Source organism: Macrotis lagotis, chromosome 6 (genome assembly GCF_037893015.1).
Source record: "Macrotis lagotis isolate mMagLag1 chromosome 6, bilby.v1.9.chrom.fasta, whole genome shotgun sequence".
NCBI lineage: Eukaryota > Metazoa > Chordata > Mammalia > Peramelemorphia > Peramelidae > Macrotis > Macrotis lagotis.
In genome coordinates this window covers 142,777,301-142,784,744 of record NC_133663.1, presented here as the reverse complement: position 1 = coordinate 142,784,744, position 7,444 = coordinate 142,777,301, and the positions used below count along the sequence as shown (strand labels likewise).

The 7,444-nt window shown below is 31.3% G+C and overlaps 1 pseudogene; it reads right to left on the bottom strand.

The window, feature by feature from the left end:
- Positions 1-2,339: 2,339 nt before the first annotated feature.
- LOC141492441 (18S ribosomal RNA) lies at positions 2,340-2,651 on the bottom strand (annotated as a pseudogene).
- Between the last annotated feature and the right edge of the window lie 4,793 nt (positions 2,652-7,444).

The window sequence follows — 7,444 nt, the reverse complement described above, 5'->3', positions numbered from 1 at the left end:
TTTGTGAACTCTTAAGTCAATGACTCAGAAATTAATGAAAAATATTTATTTAGCAATACCACAAAGAATCACTAGTTTTAGGACAGAGTGATAAAAACAATAGATGATTTATTTTTTGTTTGTTTCTTAATTTGTTTATGAATTCTACAAAATTCATTATGTCCTATTTTCTTTGGTGAAAGCAAATCATCAAATATATGAATATACATATATACATTATATGCTTGATATACAAATTATTCATTAAATATTTTTGTAAAAAAAACAACCCTTATGTCAATGTCTATGTCATGAACTTGACATGTTTCAATTTTATAGATTTTCTTATAATAATCCAAATAGAGGCAGAAATGAATTTTTTGAGGAGCATATTTATTTTTTATCCACATTCAAATATATATTTTTAAATTTCAAAATTCCCTTCCATCATCCCTATTCAGCCTCCTCCCTCCAGCAGCAAACGGGTTAGCATTGTACATACATATTTTCAATAAACTGATTCCTCAGTTTGAAGAATTAGTATTGAGGGAAAGAGATGCATAAGAGATAACTTTTATGAAGTGTTCATCAGATTCTGAAGGATTGTTTATTTTTTTATTTCATTTGATTTTGTTTTGTTTTTCTTCCTCTGGATAGGGATAACACTGTCCATAGTGGGTCTAATATGGTTGCCCTAGCTCTCTGAACTACTGAGAGGAGCTACTTGCATTAAGGTTCATCATCTCACAATTTTATTGCTAATTTGTACATTGTTCTTTTGGTGCTATTCCCTTTGGTAAGTATCAGATCCTGTAACTCACTCCAAGCTTCTCCAGACTCTGACCTTTTATGGTTTCTTATTCCATAGTATTCAAGTCCCATTACTTGTTTAGCCATTCTCCAATTGATGGGAAGCTCCTTAATTTCCAATTCTTTGCCACTACAAAAAGAGCTGCTATGAATATTTTGAAATTGTTGGCTTAAAGGAAATAAACAGTTTTATTTATCTCTAGGCAGAGTTCTATATTGCTCTCCAAATGGTTGGATCGCTTTACAACTCAACTAGCAATGCAGCAATGTCCCAATCTTCCCACAACCTCTAAAAATTTTCCCTTTTTCCATCTTGGCCAATCTGATAGGTGTGAGATGATCCCTCACATTTCTCTAATTTGCATTTCCTTTTCAATACTGATTTGGATGATTTTTTCATATGATTATATGTAGCTTTAATTTCTTCATTTGAACACTTTCTGTTCATATTGTTTGACCATTTATCAACTGGGGAATGATTTGTAACCTTATAAATTTAATCCAATTTTCTATATATTTTAGAAATTAGACCTTTATCAGAAATCCTAGTTGCAAATATTGTTTCCCAGCTTTCTGCTTTCCTTCTAATTTTGGCAGCATTGATTTTATTTGCACAAAACCTTTTTAATACAGAAATTAATGTAGAATAAAAGTTATTCTGCTAATTTCATTATTTTCCACTCCTTTCTCTTTTCATAACTTCTGAGCTACCCAGACTCCAATTGTGGTAACTAAGTATGGAAAGTGACATGGCTACCTACACTGCATGACCTGGGAGTCACAAACTTTAACCTTTATATGCACATAAAGGATCATGAAACCTCCCCTCTTCACTGCCCTATAATTGCATCACAAGATTTGCAGGGAATCTACCACTCTCTGATATTATACCCTTCTCCGGCCTCTGGGTATTGACATCTGAACAGCTGACATTTCCTGAACTCTATTATGATATGTTTAGTCTTCTTGAAAGTGTGAGGTCCATGACAGCAGAGACTGGATGGTATTTTTCTGATTATTTTCCTAGGACTTAGTGCAGTGCTTTGCACAAAAATAACAAGTTAATGAGTGTTTTTATTTCTTGATTAATTAATTAATCCTCAAAAGAATCTAGGGTACAAATACATCATCATCATCAAAAAAATCCTTTAATTTCAAAGAAGAACACACCAATCACATTAATGGTTGTATGACTTGCACATCATATTTTTTACAGTGAGGGATATTTTGTGTAAAGACATCCTTCCCACTTGTCTTTACTAGAACTACTTATCACATGACCTGATTTGATCGAAAACAGGACTTCTGATGATAGCCAAAAGGAGTCTTTTGACCACTGAAGATGGATTTTTTTCCACCCTTAATAGGAAGGCACCTTGGTACTCAGTATGTGATATTTGGAGACAAAGTAGTAACATACAGCATGCAAGTCATCATAATGTTTCAGTAATATTGGGCTACAAGCAACATGATACATCCAAAACTGTCTCTTGATGGACTAATCTTCAGTATGACCTTTGCTCTCAGATCTTCAACCATATTGGTCCCAGAACCTAAAGACTGTGGTTTCCTCGAAGCTGCTTGACTGGTCATAGGGATAACTCTACCAGATGTAGTTTGCATCATTTATAGTCAGAACCTTGATGATATCTGATCATCTTCGAACCTCTGACTTTAGGTCTTGATTAATGAAATTGTTCTTGGCAAATGCTTTCCCTCTGTTCTGTCTAGTGCCAGTTCAAGAATTTTATCTCTAATGCTACAATATGAATGACCCAGGACATCCATATTAATCATGGCCCCAGTTCCAAAACCCAAGAAAATGGAACTGGGAATTCTGTCATTCTGGACACTGTCATCCTCAATGAACTCAAAAGATAAAAAGATATAGTTAACTTTTTATTTATGTATATATATATATATATAGATATAGATATATGCATCTATAATTTCATACACTTAGGTATGCACATGTATTTAGCTTTAATTTCCTTATTTTCTGGTTTCAATTATAGTGATAATATAAAATTTGATAGAATTCAATTTAATTCCCTTTGTATATTGTCCATTTATTTGTTGCTACATCTAGTGTCCATAGGCATAATTTTTAATACACTCTATCTTCTTTATTACTACTCCATTATCTCAGTAGAAGCATTAAGATATAAAGATTATTTGCATTATGAATTTCTGTGGCTAAATAATTTACCACCAAGTGACCAAAGTATTGATAACGAAGCTTTCTTTACTTCAGAAGCCAGTCCTCAGAAGGCAGACACAGTCTGCTTCCAGAACCTTGAAAGAAAAAATCTCTAAGGTCTCATTCTGTTTTAATGACTTTTGCTGGTTCCTAAATGTTACACCTAGTTAACAAAAGCATTAGCAGGTTCTAGGGTCTGAGGAATGTTTCAAATATAGTCCTCTGGTTCGAGTTCCTCTGAACCACTTAAAATATTAAAATTGGAATTAAAAATCACAATAACTTAAACAAAAAGATGAGTATGTATAGTTCTTCAGAATTTATAAAATTTATCTGATTTGATTCTCAAAAACTTATAAAAGAGAAAAGGAAGTGAAAAATAAATATCTTCATTACAGAGTAATAAGTTAACAAACACTGAATAAGTACAGCATGTGCCACACATTCTTCTAAGCATTAGGCATATAAAGAAAGGCAAAGAAAAGCAGTTCCTGCTCTCCAGGATACATCCTAATGAGAAATAAAATAGTCAAAAAGACCCATGCAAAGGAAATTCAGAGAAGATGGATGGAAATCTGAAATGAGTATTGTTAGTAACTGAGAGAGTTTCTAAAGAAGAAGGAATTCAGTTGAATCGGGAGGGATGCTAGGGAAGCAAAGAGAGATAAGGCACAGTGTGTTTCAGTCTTGGAGAAAAACTAATAGAGAGTAACTGAAGCAGGACATGGAGTACCATGTTTGAAGAATGAAAAGGAGACCAATACAACTGGCCCCCAGGGTATGTGAAGAGGAGATGAATTTCATAAAACTGGAAAAGCAGGAAGGCATCAGGTTATAAGGAGTTTTAAAACTGAATCAGAGATTTTTATTTTATACTTGGAGTATTATGGAGATTCCAGAGGCCATTGAGTGAGAGGAAGGTTAATGGTATTTTTGACATATTCAGATTTATAATCTAAAAAAAATCACTCTGGCTGCTAAGTAGAAGAAAAATTGGAGTATGAAAAAATTTGGTGGAGATTAATCAAAGGGAAATTGACACAATAGTCGAGACAAGAGGTTATGGCCTGACTTAAGGTTGTGTCTGTATGAAGGCAAAGAAGGAGACATATGCAACTTAATTTTGGAAGATAAGGCAAAATTTGACAATAGATTGAAAAAATAACTAATCAAAATATTATTTCTATACAAATCAACTTAACAACAAATTATGGGCTTCATATTTATTGTATCTCCTTTTTAATTTTTTTTAAATTTAGAGACAAAAAGCATTTCATAACAGTATAATAATAAAAAAGATAGCACATGAAACTGCAAATTTTGTATGTATAATTTTCTATTACTCAAGTAATTGTATAAGTTTTTTTTTCTTTTTTTTCCCTTCCCATTGCCCAAGAGATTACTACCATTAGGTAAAAATGTATATGAGTGTATGTATAATCATTCTATAATCCTCATTTTTTCCCTTTTTTTTGATGGCTACAGATAGGATCTTCCTTTATATTTTTTGTAGTTACTTGGGTATTTAGAATAGTTAAAATTACTTATTCATTTAAAACAGTTCTTAAAACTCTATTGCTCTACTATATATATATATATATATATATATATATATGTACATATATACAATATGTGTATATATATATATATACAATCTTCTTTCTTCTTATTTTATTTTTCATTATTTCATTCAAGTCCATCCATGCCTTTTCTAAAATCATTGAGCTCTTCTTTTTTATAGCACAGTAGTACTCTGTCACAATTTTATACCCCAGTTTTTTCATCTATTCCCCAATTGATGGGCATAAATCAAAATTTTTGATTTTGCTTTTTTTCCATCATTTGAAATATCTTCCTGATCAGAATTCAATTTCTACTGTTCTTTAAGACCAAGCTTATGATCTTACTTCTCTACATAAATGCTCTATCCTAATGAAATCCAATTGCATTTATTTTCAGTATCACAAAATATAATATTGAAGTTTCTTTATTTAATGAGCACAATGGATATTGAAAATGAAGAGGGCTTATCAAAAAGATTCCTTCTGTATCTAATGTTTTTTAAATTTAGACAATACATCTACAAATATAGAAATGTCATTATTTTGTTACTGATAGTGTAAGCTATCACCCTTTTCCTCTATATGAAGGAATATTATTCTATGTAAAAGCATTATTTACTCTCCATATCGAGAACATGTATAACAAGAAGAAATATGGCTTGGTTTTTCCATAAACAAAGACAATATATAACTTTTTAAAAAGTATAACCTTAAAAAAAGTATAATCTTATATCAATTATTTGGCTTTATCATGAGGACAAAAGATTCCCTTTTCTCTGTTGAATTGACTAAACTGACTACTCATGTTGATGGTATGTACACTTTTATACTAGGATAATGTATTGGAAAGCAGGAAAATTAAAGTTTGGAATGATTAAAAATAGTTTATCTCATCAGCTCCCTAACATAAGGAAAAACTAGATTATCTGATCAGCTAAGATATATTTTTTACTAAAGAGAATATTCTGTGACTTTTCCCATTAACTCTTTTCAAAGTTCTATAGATAATGCAGTAAAACTTCTTGATTATAAAGACAATTAGACAGGTTAATGGATTGCTTAGGGAAATTATGTAATTTTCTTTCCTCAGGTCTTTCAATAACAGCAATTTAGCAATTAAGAGCCACTGAACACTCCTGGAAGTAGGCAGAAAGTAATGTGAACTGAGTCTGCTGAAAATTCACCTGAGGTAATCTAACCTCAACTGGTGCCTCCAGGCTATATAGCAATCCTCTGTGATTGACTCCTTATCACAATCTCTATTACAGGAGTTGTCTATCAACTTAATTTCCCTAACCTATATTTCTCATTCAGTGACCTTGTTTCCTACTTTATTTTTCAATAAAGAGTTTTTCAATAAGACTGTGACCATTCTACTGTAGTGGAGAGAGTAGTGGAATTAGAGATACAGAATTTGGTTTTGAATCTGAACTCTGTCACTTATTATCCATAAAACCTTGACCAGATCATGTCACCTTTCTAACTCTCATTTTTTTATTTTGTTTTTTTTATGAGCAAAAATCTGCCTTCTCCCCCATTCATAAAACTAATGATGAAAGAAATGTAATTTCTGTTATAAACAGGTGTGTTGTAGCAAAAGAGATTCCCACCATGTGTAAAAGAAAAAAATACAAGTATGTATATAATTCTAGAATGAAAAATATGTATAAATCTATATTTTATGTTTGTATACATGTCTATATACATATATCTGTATTTATCTATGGACAACACAGACAGGCAGACATAATCTTTTTTTAAAAAAGTAGGAAACAAGGTAATTGAGAAAGATGAGATTGGAGAGGTTTGCATTGATAGATGTGTTATTAAAATTATGATAATAAATAAATTATAAAAGACAGTTGGAACCATATATTTAACTATATACATATATATATATATATAAATATATGTTCATATTAGCATACATATGTGTAAGTATGTATGTTTACCTGGACATCTGCAGTGTTTTGTATTATATAGACATATATAAAAGATTCACTGTGCAGAATGAAATACATATTTTTAATCCTGCAAAGGCAGATTATTTTTGTTATTTTGTTTTAATCAAGAGGTGGGCAACATGTTTCATCATTAGGCCTCTCTCTGGAATCAAGAAAATCATTATGATATTAAAGTCCCTAAGCCTAACTTTTCTTCACATTACAGGTACTATTGAATAAATTGTTCTCCTGATTCTATTTACTTTACTCTAGTACATTCAATTCTTCTAGTACATTTAATTCTTCTTCTCTGAAAACATCCCCTTTAACATTTCTTACATATGAGAATGGCACACCATAGGTATAACTTGTTCATTCAACTCTGATTGCTAATTACCTCTTCAGATTCTCATTCTTTAGTACCTCCTTTCACTACCCTCTAATTCTTTTGTCTCCTTTTTTCCTTTTTCTCTATTTTTATATTGCATGAAATGCATTTCTGTGCCCAACTCCATGTCCAACTATTTATATAGTTTTTTCCTTTATCCAATTAAGATGAAAATTGAGATCAAAGCATCAGTTACTGCCGAACCCCTGGTTCTCCTTTTTTGTATGGACTTTTGCTTGTGCATCCTGGTTATATGAAATAATTCTTCCTGAATATATTTTCCTTTCCCCTAGTGTTTCTCTTTCCTTAATCTGTGCTCTTGCTATTCTTCTTTTAAGATTATTTAGACATAAGTGAACAAATCTTAGGTTTCTATCTAATTAAACTCTCTATATTCCTTGAAGGTAATAGAGATCAGAGGGGATGCATTTATCATCTTTTCACATTAGAATGCAAGTCTACTCTTGATTAGTTTCTTATGATTCTTCAGTCATACTCAATTTTTTTAATGTTCCCTTAATTCCTATGTATAAGCTTCAATGCTTTTATTTAAACTTGAATC